Source organism: Hemitrygon akajei, chromosome 2 (genome assembly GCF_048418815.1).
Source record: "Hemitrygon akajei chromosome 2, sHemAka1.3, whole genome shotgun sequence".
NCBI lineage: Eukaryota > Metazoa > Chordata > Chondrichthyes > Myliobatiformes > Dasyatidae > Hemitrygon > Hemitrygon akajei.
Window position 1 is genome coordinate 46,450,122 of NC_133125.1, and position 22,356 is coordinate 46,472,477.

The 22,356-nt window shown below is 40.6% G+C and overlaps 1 long non-coding RNA gene across 1 annotated transcript in view; it reads right to left on the reverse strand.

Annotated features, from left to right (window-relative positions):
* Nucleotides 1-15,437: 15,437 nt before the first annotated feature.
* The window catches only part of LOC140737399 (uncharacterized), a 202,018-nt gene continuing 195,099 nt past the window's right edge, over nt 15,438-22,356 (reverse strand). Inside the window, exon 3 of the long non-coding RNA XR_012101134.1 lies at nt 15,438-16,101. This is a non-coding gene — a long non-coding RNA (uncharacterized lncRNA). The remainder of the gene's footprint in view (nt 16,102-22,356) is intronic.

The following is a 22,356-nucleotide window of genomic DNA, read 5'->3' on the forward strand; positions in this document are numbered from 1 at the left end:
CTTATCTGGACAGGTTTAAGGTGCTGGGGAGTAGGTACAGAGGAGATGTCGGGGGTATGTTTTTTACTCAGAGAGTGGTGAGTGCGTGGAATGGGCTGCCGGCGATGGTGGTGGAGGCAGATACGATAGGGTCTTTTAAGAAACTTTTAGATAGGTACATGGAGCTTCGTAAGATAGAGGGCGAGAAGTAAGCCTAGTAATTTCGAGGGTAGGGACATGTTCGGCACAACCTTGTGGGCCAAAGGGCCTGATTGTGGTGTAGGTTTTCTATGTTTCTATGTTTTCATGTTTCAATCCAGATGGGTTATGAACTGAAATGTTGACTGTTCACTTCTCTATATATTCCCTTTGCCTGACTTGCTGATTTTTTTTACTTGTATTCATGCACCCTGCAGTATTTTACCCCCGTTTAAGGTTTAACAGGATCAGACACTACCCACAAATACAACTACGTCTCCAGACCAGCACAGTGAGATATGCGCCAATTACATTGATTAGGGGCCACTATTAAATATTCTCTTAATCTGTTAACCACACTGAGGATGTATTTAGAATGCATTTCATGTTAAAAAAGTACTTAAATTAACTAGTCCATCCACTGAAACTAGTAATGTACAAGCATACTATTAGAATCACCTTTGGCAATTTTAAATCCAGTTAGTTACAGTAGGACCAGATACTTCTATTAGACTGTTTATTTTTGAGATTATCCCATTTTCAGTTATATTATTAAAGTTCCCACTTGAAGTTCAATAGGCAGTACTTTTCAGTAAAAGCAAATAAAAATGCTGATATACGATCATAAACATAGAAAACCTACAGCACAATACAGGCCCTTTGACCCACAATGCTGTGCCGCATATGTACTTACTTTAGAAATTACCTAGGGTTACCCATAGCCTTCTATTTTTCTAAGCTCCATGTACCTATCCAGGAGTCTCTTAAAAGTCCCTATTGTAATGAATACTTTGCTTCAGTATTCACTACGGAAAATGATCTTGGCGATTGATGACTTAAAGCGGACTGAAAAGCTTGAGCATATAGACATTAAGAAAGAGGGTGTGCTGGAGTTTTTGGAAAGTATCAAGTTGGATAAGTCACCGGAACCGGACGAGATGTACCCCAGGCTACTGTCAGAGGCAAGGGAGGAGATTGCTGAGCCTCTGGCAATGACCTTTGCATCACCAATGGGGACGAGAGGTTCCAAAGGATTGGAGGGTTGCGGATGTTGTTCCCTTATTCAAGAAAGGGAGTAGCGATACCCCAGGAAATTATAGACCAGTGAGTCTTACTTCAGTGGTTGGTAAGTTGATGGAGAAGATCCTGAGAGGCAGGATTTATGAACATTTGGAGAGGAATAATATGATTAGGAATAGTCAGCATGGCCTTGTCAAAGGCAGGTCGTGCCTTACAAGCCTGATTGAATCTTTTGAAGATGTGACTAAGCACATTGACGAAGGTAGAGCAGTAGGTGTAGTGTATATGTATTTCAGCAAGTCATCTGATAAGGTACTCCATGCGAGACTTATTAAGAAAGTAAAGAGGCATGGGATTCAAGGGGACGTTGCTTTTTGGATCCAGAATTGTCTTGCCCACAGAAGGGGATGAGTGGTTGAGGACAGCATGGAATTCGGTGACCAGTGGTGTGCCTCAGGGATCTGTTCTGGGACCCCTTCTCTTTCTAATTTTTATAGATCACCTGGATGAGGAAGTGGATAGATGGGTTAGTAAATTTGGTGATGACACAAAGGTTGGGGGTGTTGTGGATAGTGTGGAGGGCTGTCAGAGGTTACAGCGGGACATTGATAGGATGCAAAACTGGGCTGAAAAGTGGCAGATGGAGTTCAACCAGATAAGTGTGAGGTGGTTCATTTGGTAGGTCAAATATGATGGCAGAATATAATATTAATGGTAAGACTCTTGGCAATGTGGAGCATCAGAGGGATCTTGGGGTCCGAGCCAAAAAAATTCAATCAGGCTCCAAATGTTCATAATCCTGCCTCTCAGGATCTTTTCCATCAACTTACCAACCACTGAAATAAATTGCAGCATAAATAAATTCCTTTATCTGGTGTATCAAAATTTTTCATCAAAAATGCGAAATAGTTTTGGTTCAAATTTCACAAGAGACCTGTAGTGGAAAATCTTCCGGAGGGCCACAGGTTCTGCGAGCCTGCGAGCATGCAGTCTGCCTCAACCTGTTAATGGGAATGGAACAATTCCAGGGATTTACATTCTGTGGTCTCTTTCCAGGAGAGGTGCAAAATTACTGTCCAGCATGGGGTGAAGAATTACAAAGATTAGATCTCCCAACATCCCTTAACTTCCTACATCTTATGTTTCCAAGGTAGCTAAAAACATTGTGCTGGACTGAGCTCCGTCCCCTGTGTAATCCCAGCAACAGCCTTTTGCAGCCGTGTGGCCAGGCTGATGTAGTAATCACATCACTGACTGGGTTCGGGGAAAGCGTGCAAGTAAGTTTGTTTTCAATTAAGTTAGTATTTGAGCTCACAGCTTCAGCATCATATCGCAGAGCAGTTCATACCTCAGAGATATTTAAAAATATTGAAAGAATCGATTTAAAAAATAAAATACTTAAAAGCAAACTTATTAAAATATAGTGGTTAAAATTTTAATTTAATTGAAAAGATTTTACTTGCACCATTTTTTCTAACCCAGTTAGTGATGCCATTACTATATTGGCCTGCCTAACATGCAGCCAAAGGTTCAATGTGAAATGAATCTGCTCCTTCAGGACAGTGTCACTGAGGTTCAATTATGTTATATTCACTTTGGTCCAAACAAGATACACCTGCTTCTTCACTAAATAAAATGACTGTTGGCTACTTCAGAAGTTACTTACTGAAGACTTGCATGTTTAATAATATTTAGTACATAAATATAAAGCAATATGAATAATTTTTTATGTGCACACCATAGAAAGAATCTGACTGAAAATTGCTATCAAAAATACCCTTGTAACTTCAATCAAAATGGATTAAATATGTACTAAAATTCTATAAACTGAGTCTGGCAAATATTTACAAAAATATCAGTATGTTATCAAACAAGCAAGTCTTTGTTTTGTCCTAAGGTAAAATACTGAATGTATCTTAATTTTATCAGCAATACCATCAGTCAGTTTTTGAATTATGCATAAAATGTAATTGCATTTTAGTTTGAAGGGCTAATCATTGCATTATCACTCTGTCAAACAAAGTAATTAAAAAGTAATTGTTATAATAATCGCAAATAACCCTTCTGGCCAAAAGAAACAATCCTGTATTGGGAAGCCACCAAACTCTTTCATTATTTTGATGAGTATCTTTTGCGACTTAAATTTTAGCATTACTGGCAGTGAACATTTTAGCCCAAGAGTTTTCACTTTGAACATAATTACTGATATAAATTACATTAGTTGCTAAAGTACTTTTTGCTCAAGGTTTTGCTTCAACATATTGCCATGCACCACAAATAAATTTTGCTGAGAATCAGAATAGTTTAGCAAAGGTTTAGAGTATAACTTGTTTATAAACCCAGAACCAGCCTGTTATATTTGAGAGGGCATAATACATCTGAAATGGGTATCACAAAATATAAGGAACTCAGCAGGCCAGGCAGCATCTATGGAAAAGAGTAAACAGTCAACGTTTCTGGCAAAGACCCTTCTTCAGGACTGGAAAGGAAGGGAAGAAATCAGAATAAGAAGGTGGGGGAGGGGAGGAAGAGGTACCAGGTGGCAGGTGATAGGTGAAACTGGGAAAGGGGGAGGGAAGAAGTAAAGAGCTGGGAAGTCGATTGGTGAAAGAAATAAAGGGCTGGAGAAAGGGAAATCTGGTAGGAGAGCATAGAAGACCATGGAAGAAAGGGAAGGGCCAGGGGCAGGTAAGGACATAAGGTGAGAGAGTGAAACAGGAATGGGGACGCTCTGCTTACTCATTTCCAAAGATACTGCCTGGCCTGCTGAGTTCCTTCAGCATTTGTGTGTGTTGTTTTGGATTTCCAGCATCTGCAGGTATGTTCATGTTTGTGATCACAAACTATAAGGTATTTTAACTAATCTTGTTCATATGCAAGTAATTCAAAGTTTTAAGCAAGAGAGTTCCACATTAGACTTCTTACAAATGGGATTAGATAAGAGCTTGCAAGTAATAGAAATATTTTTGTCATATCTGAAATTGTGATTTCAACCTTCCCTCCCAAACAATCTCTGAGATGTTTATGACCATTGTGTCAGAAATTGGAAACTTTACATCCAAATGCACTTTAGTTGCCAGGGCTGAACACAAGAAAGAATAATGGCTGTCTGTGTACCCACCTTCATACATTCAAGTAAAGTCAATGATTTTCCATTTGAAATACTTACAAATATTCTTAAAATATAAACCTCATTTTAGATGAAAGTCACGCTAATATAATTACTGTACTTTATAATATGTCAATTCTTCCCAAGTAAAGGAAATATCAGTTCAAATTCAATTTGAGGCTTTCCATATCTCAGTGAAAGGGCTTTGTGGTCAGGTCACTCTGTAGAGACTTGAGCATATAGTCTAGACTGACAACTCAGTGCTGTACTTGGGGATTATTGTACTCTTGGGAGTGCTACTTTGGATGAGATGTTAACCTGTCCACTTTATTAGAGGAGCATATAAAATGCTACTCCAAAGAGCAGCATCCTGTCCAATATACTGTATATTTTCCAAGCAACAACACAAGAAAGATTAATCAGTCATTATAACATTACTGTTTAAGAGATGTTACTGTGTATAAATTGACTCTAAATGTTTCTACATTACAATAACATTCACATTTCCAAAATAATTCTGATTCTTTGCATGACCTATTATCATGTCTCTCAAACAAAGTGAAATGCATTACAGATATGCAAGTCTTTAAAAATTTTTTTTTAATATAATTATCGTTTATTTTGTAACCCTCTCACTGGGGCTCATATACAAACTTAGCTCATTAACCAGTTCTGCTAACAGCTATGTAACTCACCTTTCAGAATCAATAAACGTCTAGGGTCTGTATGATTTGGGGTTCAAGCAAACAGGAATGTGGTGATGTTCTGATTAAAGAAACCTCAATTTGAGCGAAGCTTTGTAAATACTGCCCAAACATGATTATCAGTCGGCAAGAAATAACAGATTGTACACTGCATAAAATTATAAAGAAGGTATAAGGTGTGCCTGAAGGTGTGCTTCAGGGATCTGTACTGGGTCCAGTGTTGTTTGTCATATACATTAATGATCTGGATGATAGGGTGGTAAATTGGATTAGTAAGTACGATATGCAGATGATACTAAGATAGGTGGCGTTGTGGATAACGAAGTAGGTTTTCAAAGCTTGCAGAGAGATTTAGACCAGTTAGAAGAGTGGGCTGAAAGATGGCAGATGGAGTTTAATGCTGATAAGTGTGAAAAGTGCTACATTTTGGTAGGACTAATCAAAATAGGACATACATGGTAAATGGTAGGGCATTGAGGAATGCAGTAGAACAGAGTGATCTAGGAATAATGGTGCATAGTTCCCTGAAGGTGGAATCTCATGTGGATAGGGTGGTGAAGAAAGCTTTTGGTATACTGGTCTTTATAAATTAGAGCATTGAGTATAGGAGTTGGGATGTAATGTTAAAATTGTACAAGGCATTGGTGAGGCCGAATTTGGAGCATTGTGTACAGTTCTGGTCACCGAATTATAGGAAAGATGTCAACAAAATAGAAAGAGTACAGAGGAGATTTACTGGAATGTTACCTGGGTTTCAGCACCTAAGTTACAGAAAGGTTGAACAAGTTAGGTCTTTAGTTTTTGGAGCATAGAAGGTTGAGTGGGGACTTGATAGAGATATTTAAAATTATGAGGGGGATAGATAGAGTTGACAAGGATAGGCTTTTTTCATTGAGAGTAGGGGAGATTCAAACAAGAGGACATGAGTTGAGAGTTAAGGGGCAAAAGTTTAGGGATAACACGAGGGGGAACTTCTTTTCTCAGAGAGTGGTAGCTGTGTGGAATGAGATTCCAGTAGAAGTGGTAGAGGCAGGTTCAATATTGTCATTTTAAAAAAATTGGACAGGTATATGGACAGAAAAGGAATGGAGGGTTATGGGCTGAGTGCAGGTTGGTGGGACTAGGTGAGAGTAAGTGTTTGGCACAGACTAGAAGGGTCGAGATGGCCTGTTTCCATGCTGTAATTGTTATATTGTTATATATTTACCAATTTCAGCTTCATCAAACAGTTAATAGGAAAAGAACATAAAATAAAAGGTCCCATTACAGTTATACCAATCCAATGTGCACATAATGTTGGAGCTCATACTGGAGTATTCGGGGTGTATCTCTTACTCATGCACTTGACTCACAGTCTGTGTGAAAACACCTGCCACATTCTGAACTTCCCTTGAAGTCCAACCGAACAAACTGGTTCCCTCTCAGGAGCATGGGCCCTTCCTCCTTAGAGCTATTCATCTGCACATTGCACTTCTTGCAATGGGGACACTCCTTCCAACGACATTCTGTGGCATCTTCCCTTCTGTCCCGTTCCATGGCTCCTGCCAAAAGACTCCAAACCAGAGACTGTCCATCACAAATCTCTCTCCACCCAGCTCTCTCAAGAGCCTTCTCCCAATCCTATCATCCTGATTGGTTGACACAACATTCCTAAGTTGAACAACAAGGCTTCTTATCTTAGTCAAAACCAAAGCATTCTACCAGCAGGACACACTGCGTTTGCAGAAAACCGCTAAAGTGAAATACCTTATGACTTCAGAATTTATTAAATCATTATTAATAACACAGTATTCAAATGAATTTTGTGATTTCAGAAACCCGAATCGATTTGTAAATGGAAGTAGCATACCTCACAATGGGAATGGACGTAACACTTTGTTCTCAGCTGCATCATATGTCAGCCTATTTGGGAGTTTCCTGACTCTCTGAAACCTCTTTATCTCATCTTCCGCTTCTCTAGCTTCAGCCACTCCTTGCGACCTTTCCTTTCTACTAGAGGATGCCCCTCCCCCCACCCTCCCGACTATCAGTTGAACCTGCCGGTAGCTTAGGTCCTCCTGCCCCATGATTGAGTTTAGCTTCCTTCAGTTTGAGCAGGAGCTGCTGAACATCTTCAACCTCTGCTGATGCTAACTGGTGAGACATCTCTCAGAAAGGCATGTTCTTGGTTATTCTAGCTATATCTCCAGGATAGAATGTGACAGATTTAGACTGGGTGTGGCACACAGTTCCTTGTTTATGCTCATCATCCTGCTTAGGAGGAACTTGCACCTTCTCAAATGCAGCTCTGAACACTGGGTGCAAGGACAAAAATTTCTTTTCAAAAAATTCTCTCCATTTCTCTACTTGCATGCTCCCACAAACCTTCTCACAATGGGACTATTGTCTCTCACAAGAATGGAAGCTCCACCTTTTTCAGTCAGATCTAGGCAGACCAACATTGGTGTGTCAATAGTCTCAGTTACCCCAACATTTGCCTCTGAAACCTCCAGTTCCAATGACAAATAACCATCAGGTACTCATCAGTACTAAGCCCCCAGATCTCAAGGGCAATGAGTGGCGTCAATGGTAAATGTGTAAAATACTGATTGTGAAAGGACCTATAAAGCAAAGTAACTGAGAACCTGTGTCAATCATAGCTCTATCATAAACACCTTCATCAGAGCTTGGTCCCACTAAACATTCAGGAATAGTTTTTTGCACTTCAGTATTTCCATTTATACATTGATTGGAGCGTACCCTTCCTTTACTGGATTCCTTTGTAATTTTGCTTCTTTTCTTCCATCTGACTAACTGCTGACTTACTTTTCGAAGATTTTCCTGTCCCTTACAGCCTTGCTTGAAATGTCTATCTTCTCCACAGTTGTAACAGAACATATGTCCAGGGTCAGTATGATTTGGGGTTCAACCAAACAGAAACATTGTGATGTTTTGATTAAAGGAACCTCGATTCGAGTGAATGATGTGTAATTACTGCCACAAAAGATGTGTAAATACTGCCCATTATTGGTTGGCAAGAAATAACATATTGTACAGCATATAAAGTTATAAAGAAAGTATATTTACTTATTTCAGCTTTATCAAATAGTTAATAGAAAAAAGGAAAAGAAAAAGGTCCATTACAGTTAAACCAGTCCAATGTGCACATAACATTAGAGCGCATACTGGAGTTGTTGGGGTGTATCTCCTTACTCACGTGTTGGACCTATGACATTCTGTGGGATCTTCCCTTGTGTCCTACTCCGCAGCTCCTGCCAAAAGACCCCAAACCAGACTACTGTCCATCACAAATCACTCTCCACCTAGCTCTCTCTAGAACCTTCTCCTGATCCCATCATCCTAATTGGCTGACACAAGCACAACCCACATTCATTTCATTTATTCTGACGTTCTTGTGTTTTACATTATAATCAGCCTCAGTTTATGCCAGCATTCCTCACCCAACATGGTGAGCTCTTATAATTGTACACCAACCATTTACATGATCCTTTCTCAAATGCCTTTTGGAAATTGTAATGCATAATATCTACAAACTGTGCTTGTTACATCTTCGAAGAACTTAAGCATGGCTGTCAAACATGATTTACCTTTGGTAAAGTATCTTGAATTGCTTTGATTAAATTATGCTTTTCTAATTAACTATATTGTAGCGGTGTGCTACACGCAGCGCTGAAATAACGACACGGAGTCGGTGAGCCGCAGTTGCAAAAAAAGATTTATTCAAACTTCGCGGCCTCGCTTTAAAGCCTTCCTGATCCCGCCCTCCCCGGGTGGGAATGCTATGGGGGGCGTGTATTCATAGTCCCGTCCCGCACGTAGGCTTTTCCCCTTGTTGGTGAAGCAGACTTGGCGCCCTCTTTGGGACCGGCCTCAGTGCCGGCGCGCGCCAATTTGTGAGCCGGTTCGAGTGCACTGGGAAGTGGGTCACCACAATATCATATTTGATTGCTGACTTCAGCACTTTGCCAATAATGGATGGTAAGATAACTGGTTTAACAATATATTTTCTAACTACAGTGTGTGCTGATTAATTGGAACTCATTGGGACCAGTACATTTTGGCCCTATTAAGCAACTGCTCTAATTCACCAAAGTTTATGAAAATAGTTAAAAAGATATTAAAAAAAAGACAAATTACCATGTATTTAAATAAAATACAGAACAAATTAGAACACTACAAATACTTCCAGAGTACTATAAAACTCTGTATTAGTTCCTAATAGTTATCAACAGAGGAATTCATTAGATTCCCGGTTCCTTGTTTTTTGATTGACTGCAAATGGACAAGATCAGCACAGACACCAAGTGCAGATAATGGACTCACTTCATAGAATGTTTTTAGTGATTGCATCTTCCAAATCATCATTTTCACGTAACGTTCAAGATGATTGTCGATAGCTTTAAATTGTTCATAGTTCCTAATATGCTGAAGTATCCCTGGCATCTCCAAGCATGAGTGCTTGAAACTGCAGTGGACAAAACAGTCCAGAATTATCTGAATGTTTATTTCTTGACAGCTATAAGTGAATAAAACTATTGCTTTTTGAAGACAAAGACGTGCAACTGGCACCATTTAAAAACTGTTTGCTCTGAGCACGGTGTAGTCTCTAACGGCCATACAAGTACATGTGACTGATTCTAGATGGATATTGTTCAGCAACAGTCTCCTGTCCAATTTAAGCGGAACAGTGTCCCAAATAAACAAAGGGAATCCTGGCTATTTTCTTGATTAAGTTTTGTTCTTTAAGAGTTGTCACAAATAACCTGCTGCTCCAATTAATTGATAGCCCAATTAAGCAGAATATAGTTTACAAGTTAACTATATAGTTAACCAGTTATCGTTTCCCAGCTCAGCTTTCTTTCTTTACAATTAAGCATTTTTAGAGTCATAGAGTTATACAGCATGGAAACAAGCCCTTGATAACCAAGTTAGCTATCCGAGCTAATCCCACTTGCCTGAGTTTGGCCCATAGTTGCACTGCTTCAGGGAAAATGAAGGGACATAGTGCAATTCAATGTTTATTCAATATCAATGCAAGTCAACAATGATCCACTGCTTAAAGAATCAATTCAAAGATGGAATTTGTACAAGTTTTAAGTTGGAATAAAGAAGACACGTGCTGTAATAAAGGGGTCAGGGTGGCAGTTCAGTGATGTGTTTGTAGTTTCGGTACTGGAGATTTTGTGGAAATGAAAAGAGGTTCTTTTAATTCAGAAACTGCAACTGTTGCAAAAGGAGGGATGGCTTAAAACTTGCAAGAGGTCAGCAGCTGCAGCATTGCATTGTGTTTCTGTATTCAATCCAGGAAGAGCTTTAGACCGTTTAGGAAAGATGGGTACGGTAGTATATTTACCCCAACCCATTGCTGCATTTCCAAGTCTCCTCACTCTTGCCCTCTCAAGCTTCATTAATTCTCGGCCTTTTCATACTCACCGTTTATATTTTTCAATCATACTCATCCATTCTCAATGGTTTTCTCACAACCATATCCCTGCAGTTATATTCACTCGCATCCTAATGTTTTTACGCTTCTCCCTCATTATCACCTTTATCAAATATAATGGCTTAATTAAATAAACATTGCTCATTACAACCAATGCGACCACATCTCAAGCCTTGAACCCCTTTTTAGGGAGATACATCATCAGAAATGTGTGTCAAATGGTTGTTGTGACCTATCTACTGTGGTAGTGTAATGGGAAGTGCTTGCCGATTTCACTTTCAGCTTCCACCGCTGGCTCGCAGTCACATGAAACGGAGAGATGAATATGTAAGTCTCTCCCTGCCATTACATAGCTTCTCCAACAGCAAGCCTCATGTAGTGCCTCCTTGCTGGCAACACACGAAAACTGAACTATTCCAAAATCTCCATACTTTCCTCCCATTGTATTTCCATTGTCTTTTGAGACAGACGAATGCCATCATCATCATATCATCAGAAGGTCTCTGCATTTGAATGTTCACTCTGTCCATCAATGCTGTGGGAGGATGGTAGTGGAGACCTGGGTCTTGGGCAAAGTTTTATCAAACCAGTTTGTGATTTAGAGTTTGTAGTTCACGTTACAATGTGTTTCTGGTTGCTCTTTTTTGTTTGTTGCTATTTTGGGTGATTTTGATTGGGGGGGGGCTGCAGATAACAAACTAGAACTGAGCTGAACAGAATATGCCTGGACTCTTTTGATTTTATGTTTTATATTCTGTGCTTTTTGCTCATTTTATTCGCCGTTCATACAATTTGTGTTTTTTTTCGCACTGGTAGGGGGTGTTTGATGTTTTTCTTTGAGCAAGTTCCTTGGTTTTCTTTAGCTCATGGCTGTCTGTGGGAAGACAAATCTCAGGGTTGTATACTCCATTTACACTTTGATAATTAATGTTACTTTGAATCTTTGAATTTTTGGAGGCATTTCAGGGAAAGTTCACAAGGATGATCACAGGTATGGACAGATTTTCTTATGAGGACGGATTGTACTAAATGAGGTTTGTACTAAATAGAATATAAAAATAAAGTTCAAAAGTGGATGACATGTTAAATATTGAGAAGGCGTTTCCCCTCATGGGTAAGTTTAGGACTAGAAGTCATAATCTCAGTATAAGAATGTCCCCGTCTTAAACTATGGTTACTTTAGAGAAACCAGCAGAAAATGAAGCACAAAGGGACAGCACAGTATCTTATTGGTTGGTGTAGTTGCTCTACAGTGGCAGGTGGAAGTAAGATTGGGGCTTCATTCCTGTTGCTGCCTGTAAGGAGTTTGTACATTCACCACCTGACCATGTGGGTTTCCTCAGGGTGCTCCAATTTCCTCCCACATTCCAAAGATGCACTGCCAGGGTTACTGGGTCATGGGCATTCTATGATGGTGCCAAAAGTGTGGCAAAACATACAGGCTGCCCAGCACAATCTTTGTTGAATTGATTTGATTTGCAGCAAAACGATGCATTTCACTGTAAATTTCTATGCACATGTGACAAAGAAAGCTGCCTTAAGGCGAGGTGGAATTATGAGGCTCTCAATAGTGATTCCTTCAAGCTCAGCTACACAAACAGCTTAATTTCTCCATTTGACCTCTCTTTTTGCTTTTCAGGGTGGATGGCGTCCTGTTAAAGACCCTTACCTGGAGGTTCACTTGGGTTTCGGTTCTATTCGCTGGTGGGACCTGCTCCTGGGGGCTTGCCACCGGACTGCTTTTCAAAATTCCCAAGGACACGGCCTAGAAGACGAGCGCCTTTGGGGTTCTGAGGTTTTGTGGCCATGTGGACGGGCTGATTCCACGCAGGTGCTGCTGATTGAAGTGTCGCGAGACATAACGGAACATCGGGAACAATGGGTTGGCTGTTGGAGGCACTGTACTTGGCGAATTGCGCTCTCTCGCTCTCATTGGTGGGTGAGCATTTGTTGCTCATTCTCTGGTCAGAGAACCCAAAAAAAAAGTGGTGCACCAGATTTTTTTTTTGAATTTTTTTTTTGTTTTAAAAAAAAAATATTTATTTATTAAATTTTAGAAAATTACAAAGAATAAATGTGATGATAAATAGTAAGAAAAATAATATTAACCCTCCCCCCCTTAACCCTTATCTAAATAAAGAAAAAAAAAGAGAAAGATTGCCTGGATATCGGAGGATCCCCACATGTTCCATGGAGTTCAAAATAATTTTAATATTTATTCTTACTTTCCCCAGTTACTTTATAATTTAATCTTCAAAGGACCTATGTATTTAATCCTATCTTTTGTAGGTATGAGAGCCAAATTTTCAAAAATATATCATTCCTTTCATTTTCTTAATATATGTTAAAACTCTTTTTTTTTCACAGGTCCATTAATTCCATTAACATTAAAACTTTAAAAATTAAGTAAATTAATCATTCATAATACCTTGGGAACTCTTTAAAATTCTCCATGTTACTATGAGTTTCTCCCCAACCATCCAGGCAAAAAAGAAGAAAAATAGAAGAAAGATAACTAATATATAAGAAAAAAAACAAAGTACCCCCCCCACTAATGTTGCGAATAAAAAGAACACAACATTACCCCCCCATTTTATGGGTCATGGCAATCACCATGATTGTACACGTGAAACACGCAGCCATCGATCAGGAGCTCCTCCAGCTCCCCCGCAAAAAAACCAAAAATATATTAGTGAAGAAAAAAAAATTAATGTCTCTACTCCCAATTAATACTCCTCAACTTTTTTTTTATATAAATGTCCATCAAGTTCAACCTTGTTTCAGTCTTCATCATTAGTCTATTTCATTTCTATAATTCTTTACTTCTTCGTGGACATCAGGTAATTCTTGTACAAATTCCTCCGCTTTCCGGTAATCAACGAAAAATCTTCTTTCTTCGTTATCCAGGAAAATTATCAATTTTGCTGGATAGCTCAATAAAAATTTATAGCCCTTTTCCCATAAAGATTTTTTTCACTGAATTAAATTCCTTCCGCCTCTTCAGAAGATCGTAACATATGTCTGGATTAAAAAAAACTCTTTTCCCTCCTATTATCAATGGCCCATTTCTCTTTTTAGCACCTTGAATAGCTGCCTTCAAGATCATTTCTTTATCTTGATACCTTAAACATTTTATTAAAATTGATCTTGGATTTTGATCTTGTTGAGGTCTTGATCTTAAAGCTCTGTGTGCTCTTTCAATTTCAATTACTTGGCTTCCTTTTTTCATTTCTAACATTTTTGGAATCCATTCTTGAAAGAATTTTATTAGGTTTTCTCCCTCTGTACCTTCCATAAGACCAACAATTTTGATATTATTTCGTCTTCTAGAGTTTTCAAGCGCATCTATTTTTTCCAACATCCATTTTCTTTCTCTTGTCCAGGCAAGATTATTGTCTTCTATCTTATCTATTCTTCCAGTGTTTTCTTCCACTTTTACTTCCATCTCTTTAACTTTATTATCCATCTTCTTTTGTTTTTCCACCACATTATCGAATTTATTCTGCATCCTTCTTATAGCTTTTAATTCATTCATAATATATATCAGAATATCTTTTATGTCTCCTTTAATCTCTTCCTTCTTTTCCTCTTCTTCTTCCTCTGAATTTCCCAAAGAGTCTGATTCCACTTCCGATTCACTTCCAACCGTAGTTGGGATTTGTAGTTTTGTTAATCTCTGTTCATGCATACTTTCGCGCATGCGCTGTTCTTGCCGTTTCTTCTTGGAGACCGCCGACATTGCTGCAACTTCCGGTCCCGCATCATCAGAAGTGCCATGCACTTCGCCGGGAGGAGATCCAACTTGAGTCCGAGGCTTCACCGAGACGGTTAGGCCTTTTTCTCCGCCGATTTGCGCAGTCTTCGAAGTAGTAGCTTTCTTCTGTCTCAGTTTAGGAGCCATGTCAAAAGATAATCCTGAGTTACTTATAAATAGTTTCTAGTAGTTATTTGTTAACTCTTCTTCATTTAAACCCTATTTCATTACTTTTTACGAGGGAGCTGGACTCCCAACGTCTCGACCCTACGTCATCACGTGACGCCCCCGTGCACCAGATTTTTAACACCGTAGATCAGCGAGTTGTTTTGTTATGTCTCCCCTCTCGCTGTGAAAGAGTACACCTCTTTTTCCCTTTATTAGGGGGAGAGAGAGAGAGAGAGCCTGTGGTATATTGAATTCTTGGATGAACAATTAGTTTTTGTTGTACTGTAGATCATGGTCTTTATTACGGTCTTCGCTATTGCTTGCTTGGTGGGTGGGGGGGGTTGTATCCAGAGATACCGGCCAGGTGACAGACACACTGCCACCTGGCTGGTCGGAGGACACACCACACGCCAATCAACATTTTGTCCCTCCCAACTAATCAATGCGCACCTAAATTATTGGTCACCTTAATTGGATTATCACGCCCAGCCCCATGCTATAAGAGGTGAGACATGTGCCTGGCTTGGTCTCTCTTACAGACCACCTCATTGGAGGTAAGTGCATTGATTTATGTTTGGGAAGGTCTATCGTTTGTCCTGGTAAGGGAGCCGCAGCTATCCAAGGTCAAGGGGGATAGCTGTTGTAGTGCTTTTCCCTTGTTCTTTGTTTGTGTAACCATACCCTGTCCCCACACCGCTTCCTGTGTATTGTAGTTGCTTGTGTTGACCCGACTTCCCCTTGTAAATAAATTCCTTATTATTAAAACTGTGTGTGTTCAGGCCTCTACTGTTGAGACTCAAAGAACCAGTTATTTTCCATCACAACAGGGGTGCTGATGCTTTTTTGTGGAAGTGGGTGGATCATTGTTTTGCTGCAGTTCGTGCATGGGAGGGAGAGTGGGGGGCTTTAGGTTTCTAACGTTCAAGTTCAAGTTGCTTTTATTGTCATTTCGACCATAAACTCCTGGTACAGTACATGGTAAAAATGAAACAACATTCCTCCAGGACCTTGGTGCTACATGAAACACCACAAAACTACACTAGACTATGTGAGACAGCACAAGGCTACGCTAGACTACGTAAGACAACATAAAAACTGCACTATACTACAGACCTGCACAGGACTACATAAAGTGCACAAAATAGTGCAGGGCAGTACAATAATTAATAAACAAGACAATAGGCACAGTAGAGGACAAATTACAATGTCAGTCTAGACTCTGAGTATTGAGGAGTCTGATGGCTTGGAGGAAGAAACTGTTGCACAGTCTGGTCGTGAGAGCCCAAATGCTTCGGTGCCTTTTCCCAGATGGCAGGAGGGAGAAGAATTTGTATGAGGGGTGCATGGAGTCCTTCACAATGCTGTTTGCTTTGCGGATGCAGCGTGTGGTGTAAATGTCTGTGATAGCGGAAAGAGAGACCCCGATGATCTTCTCAGCTGACCTCACTATCTGCTGCAGGGTCTTACGATCCGAGATGGTGCAATTTCCAAACCAGGCAGCGATGCAGCTGCTCAGGATGCTCTCAATACAACCCCTGTAGAATGTGTTGGGGTGGGAGATGGACTTTCCTCAGCCTTTGCAGAAAGTAGAGATGCTGCTGGGCTTTCTTGGCTATGGAGCTGGTGTTGAGGGACCAGGTGAGATTCTCCGCCACGTGAACTCCAAGAAATTTGGTGTTTTAACTGTCACTCATTCTTTGAAGCACTCTTCTTCTCTCATGGATGTCTGTGAAGAACAGGAATTTCAGGATGTATGTTGGAAACATTTCTCTGATATTAAATGTGACTATTGAACTAATAATCAACATGTGAAATATGAAGCTGTTCATAATAAGTACACTGTAACATAATTACCTTGTCAGTACTAATTCTCAGCTTTCCTACCTTGCTGTGCCTTTACATGGGTAGTAGGAATCTCTCAGCCTCATGGATTAAAAAGTCTCTGATATCTCTAAAGGTGCATCAGCTATTTGCTGTAACTAGTCAGACTATTCATGCAATTTCTACTTGGTGAAGCACACTTTAAAAATGAGCAAGCGGGGGTAGTGACTGGGACAACTATGAAAATTCCACAAAAGGGGATATACAATTCTCCAAATTCAGCATGGATGGAACACAGAGATGTTGTACCCCAGGAGCCATTGGCAAAGAAGGCAATCATTGATAAACAGTAAAGAGCATGAGAGGATGTCTAAATATACTGACTAGGAATACATACAGAATGGAGCAGAACACTTTCAAGTAAGCGTTGCAGGGAATGTAATATGGAATGACATACTTATGTATGAAATGATCTGTCTGGATGGCATAAAACAAGGCTTTTCCCTGTCATCGGTGCATGTGGCAACAATAAACTAATTGATAGTTTATTCTTGTATAGATTCAGAGTCCAACTCTGTGGAGCATGAACTGTGACAGTCAAATGAACATATTCAAGCCTTGATCACAACTTAGACTACTATGGAATGAATTCCAATTACAGTATGCAAACCATTGATATTCCTATATATTGTATTGAGTGTTTGTGGCCAGGAATGGATTTCCTCACAAGGCTTAACTCTGAGTTTCCCAATGCTGTGATAGTGAGGAAGAATGGATGGTTTTCACTGCAGTTTGGAGGAATAAGTGGTGATCTCAAAAGAATTCAGGATTCTGAGCAGGACTGTCAATATAGGTGCTCCAAGACTGTTTTCTGCAGATGAAGTGTTGAACTAGGGGTATAATCTCAGTGGAACAGGTTGGCCATTTGGGATTGTGTGCAGAAGAGCCATTTTTTCTCAAGAAGCTTGCAAATCTTGGGATCTTTCAGTGGTCTTGGGCCTTGCTAGTTCATTCCTGGACTGAATGATCTCAGAGCTCTTGCCTTTTAGAACATAGAACATAGAAAACCTACAGCACAATACAGGCCCTTCAGCCCACAAAGTTGTGCTGAACATGTCCCTACCTTAGAAATTACTAGGGTTACCCATAGCCCTTTTTTAATGCAAAAAGAGAGCAAAAAAAGGTGATGTAGGGTACATCAGACATCTGATGGCGGAGGGGAAGAAGCTATTTCTGAAATGTTGAGTGTGTGTCTTCAGGCTCCTGTATCTCCTCCTTGATGGTAGCAACGAGAAGAGTACATTTCCTGGGTGACTGGATCCCTGAATGACAGATGCTGCCTGGACCTTCTTCAAACTGGTTATCTTGTTTTGCTCTTTGGTCTCCTCTCAAGTGACTAGAAGAGATTAGTTTGGGAAATGGGTTGGTGGTGGTAGTGACAGTGCCAGTAGAGTGAACTTTTTGCAAGCATCAGTGAGTGGGTGATCTTAAGGACTCTGACAGAACACTCAGTGAGGAAATCTCTGAAGAAGGATCTCAGCCTGAAACATCAACTGTTTATTCATTTCTGCAGATGCTGCCTGACTTGCTTGCCTCCAGTATTTTGTGTGTGTTGTATTGGATTTCCAGAACCTGCAAACTTTCTCGAGTTTAGGACATCTCTTTGCTAGTTTCTGCAAGGTCTTCCTCTATTATGATGGATATTCACGTCCTGGGCCACTTTCTCACATTTTGCAAAGCTCACTTTCTAAACACAGCAGCTGTTACTTGTAAGATCACAAAATAAACTTCCAACTAGCAGTTGTTTGACTTCTGGTTGTAAATGGGAGTCAGTCTTCGTTTCTTAAAATGTAAATGGTAAGCCATAATCAGCTTGAAGTTAAACCAAGTATTGTCTATTGAGCAGCTTTGCAAACATAACAGACACTTTGTTTGTGAGAAGTAAGATGTAGCTCATTCCACTTGATTTACTGTGCTTGAGAGAGTAGTATAAGACAATGGGTTGTTTAATTGGCTTCTCTCAAACAGACAAACTGATTCTAAGTTATCTAGTTCCAGGAGGCCTGTAGACCAGATGGATATCATTTAGCATATCAAATAACTGATGTTTATAGTTGGAAGGCTTATATACTCAAGAAAGTTAGCTATACAGCATTAATTGTGAACTATGAGCATTAAGCTGACATCTATGTGCCCAAGATACCTTTAGACCATTTGTGTAAAAATTTTCTCTGCGGAAGTCACTCAAATGGGAGAACAAGTTATAAATGTAGAGAGACGTTCAGGCTTATTAGGAGTGGTTAAAGACCATCAAGAAGAATGATAGGAAGATGGACACAAAATACTCTGTAGATGCTGGGGTCAAAGCAACATGCATAACACGCTGGAGGAACTCAGCAGGTCGGGCAGCATCCGTGGAAACGAACAGTCTACGTTTTGGGCCGAGACCCTTTGTCAGGACTCACGAAGGGTCAATAGGGCTAAAGGTCTTGATGTGAATTTAGAACTATGCCATCCTGACGAAGGGTCTTGGCCTGAAATGTTGACTGTTCATTTCCACAGATGCTGCATAGGAAGATGGAGTTACCGGGGTCCATTCCTCTGGCTTTGATTTCTGTCACGGATTATTAGTTCATCTGTATTATTGGTATTTCATTTTAATTCATAGGAATTGTACGTGTGTTTTGGAAATCCTTTGTGTTTCAGAAATGATTTGCAATTTGGAAATGTTTTATCAGATAGAAATCCTCTGTGAGTTTTAAAAGTATTTAAAGAACACTGCTTGGATTTAAATCTGTATCACTGAAAATAAATGAACTGTGTTTAAACTACTTTGTTAGCTGGAAGCATCTTCTCCTTGGTAGGGAGAGGAGACCCACTGCTCAAATAATGGGTATTGACAGCTAAACCTCGCCATGGAGAATACACAGGGAAGTAAGCTAGTCTTTGAAGTTTGGTTAGTTACAGTATAATCTCCCTTTGGTGAGGGTACTCCTGGCTAGTTATATCCAATAGGGCTTAAGGTCTTGATACGAATTTAGAACTATGCAGTCAGCAAACCTAATACCAACACACTATCCTCTGCCTAAGGATCTCAGACAAAGACTAAGTCATCCTTTGCCCAAGCTGCACAGGAAGCTACAGGCAATAATAATGTTTGTACAGTAGCCCTCTGGGCAGAGTGCTTGGCAGACCACGCTCTAGCACCTGACTCCCAAACCAGATCAACAATCTGAGCTCTGTGCTGGGAAGATGTTACCACTTGGACAGAGAGAAAGGTTCATTGATGAGCTCAAGCCTGAGTGAAGAAGTGCAACATTATTACTAACTCTGGAAGCTTCTGGATAGGATTGAGAACCTCACGGTCAAGTATCGGGCGCACGCAGGAACCCTGCGTAAGTTTGAAAAGGAGCACATCACCTCATACGCTAGCTGACTGTCTCCTCCATCAGACACTTCCTGCTCCATCTGTGAAATAATCAGCAGTTCTCATAATAGCTTCATCAGTCACTTCAGGACCCAAAAACCAGAGTTCAAGTAAGTCCTCCTGAATCCCGAGAGAGGAACAATAATAATATTGAAAATAAATTACACCATCAGAGTCCATGAAATAATTTAGCATGCTTCCAGAGTGCTACAGATATGTAAATCACATCAAGGATCCAAATGGCATTATTCACAGGGACCTAGTGTTTCATGCTTACCTCAATTATTAACAATTACAATTACAGAATTTGGAACAGAAATCTGAAGACAAGGGAACATAGACCATAGAAATCTACAGCACATTACAGGCCCTTTGGCCCACAATGTTGTGTCGACCATGTAACCTACTCTAGAAACTGCCTAGAATTTCCCAAGGGCATAGCCCTCTATTTTTCCAAGCTCCATGTCCCCATCTAAGAGGTTCTTAAAAGACACTGTTGTATCCATTTCCAACACCGCTGCCTGCAGTGTATTCCACCCACCCACCACTCTCTGTGTGGAAAAACTTACCCCTGACATCCCCTCGGTACCTATTTCCAAGCACCTTAGAACTATGCCCCCTCGTGTTAGCCATTTTAGCCCTGGGAAAAAGCTTCTGGGTATCCACATGATTAATACCCCTCATCAGCTTACACACCTCTATCATGTCACCTCTCATCCTCCGTTGCTCTAAGAAGAAAAGGCCAAGTACACTCAACTTATTCTCATAAGGTACACCCTCCAATCCAAACAATATCCTTGTAAATCTTCTCTGCACTCCCTCTACAGTATCCACATTCCTCCTGCAGTGAGGTGAACAGAACTGAATGCAATACTTCAAGCGGGGTCTGACCAAGGTCTTACGTTACCTCACAGCTCCTGAAATCAATCCCATGGTTGATGAATGCCAACACACCCCTAACAACACTGTCAACCTGCGCAGCAGCTTTGAGTGTCCTGTTGACATGGACCCGAAGATCTCTCAGATCCTCCACAATGCTAAGAGTCTTACAATTTATATTATATTCTGTCTTCAAACTGGACCTACCAAAATGAACCAGTTCACACTTATCTGGGTTGAAGTCCATCTGCCACTTCTGCATCCTATCGATCTCCCACTGTAACCTCTGACAACACTCCAGAATGCCCCCAACCTTTGTGTCATCAGCATACTTACTAACCCACCCTTCCACATCTTCATCCAGGTCATTTATAAAAATCATAATTAGGAGGGGTCGCAGAACAGATCCCTGTGGAACACTACTGGTCACAAACCTCTATGCAGAATATGAACCATCTACAACCACCCTATGACTTCTTTGAGCAAACCAATTCTGGATCCACAAAGTAAGGTCTCCTTGGATCCCCTGCCTCCTTACTTTCTGAAGGGGCCTTGCACAGGGAACCTTATCAAATTCCTTACTGTCTTGAAACTCTTGTCTGTCACAAAATTTCTGCTTGGAAGAGACCTTGATGATGCAGGATGACCACCTTGTGTCTTGTTGCTATGCTCACTCTTACTATGGTGTAATGATTGATGATGTGTAGGTTAAGCTGTCAAATCTGTCACATCTTCACCTTTTACTTTGGTTGTCCTTTGCCCAGTTTGATTCCTTCTACACCCATCTCTATTTCAGTTAATCAATTTTGTTCATTCAACTCATTATGTCATTGACTATTAGCATCCTGTTTGTTATTTTTTTTAATCATGCACTGAATCAGATGGGATACCTCTTATGAAGACCGTTATGAAGACCATGGAGCGGCTGATAATACAGAATCTGAGGCCACAAACCAGGCACGCCCAGGATCCTCTTCAGTTTGCGTATAAGGAGAAGGTGGGAGTGGACGATGCTATCACGTATTTGCTGCACAAATCACTCTCTCACCTAGAGGGGGTCAGTTGTGCTGTGAGGATTACATTCCTTGACTTCTCTGCGCCTTTAACACCATCCAGCCCAAGATCTTAAGGCACAAACTAACGGAGATGGGAGTAGACTCTCACATGGTGGATTGGATAGTGGACTACTTGACAGATAGACCTCAGTATGTGCGGTTGGGAGACTGTAGGTCTGACACGGTGGTCAGCAGCACAGGGGCGCCGCAGGGAACCGTACTCTCTCCGGTCCTGTTCACCCTGTACACATCAGACTTCCAATATAACTCGGAGTCCTGCCATGTGCAGAAGTTCGCTGATGACACGGCCATAGTGGGGTGTGTCAGGAATGGACAGGAGGAGGAGTATAGGAAACTGATACAGGACTTTGTGATATGGTGCAACTCAAACTACCTGCGTCTCAATATCACCAAGACCAAGGAGATGGTGGTGGACTTTAGGAGATCTAGGCCTCATATGGAGCCAGTGATCATTAATGGAGAATGTGTGGAGCAGGTTAAGACCTACAAGTATCTGGGAGTACAGTTAGACGAGAAGCTAGACTGGACTGCCAACACAGATGCCTTGTGCAGGAAGGCACAGAGTCGACTGTACTTCCTAAGAAGGTTGGCGTCATTCAATGTCTGTAGTGAGATGCTGAAGATGTTCTATAGGTCAGTTGTGGAGAGCGCCCTCTTCTTTGTGGTGGCGTGTTGGGGAGGAAGCATTAAGAAGAGGGACGCCTCACGTCTTAATAAGCTGGTAAGGAAGGCAGGCTCTGTCGTGGGCAAAGTACTGGAGGGTTTAACATCGGTAGCT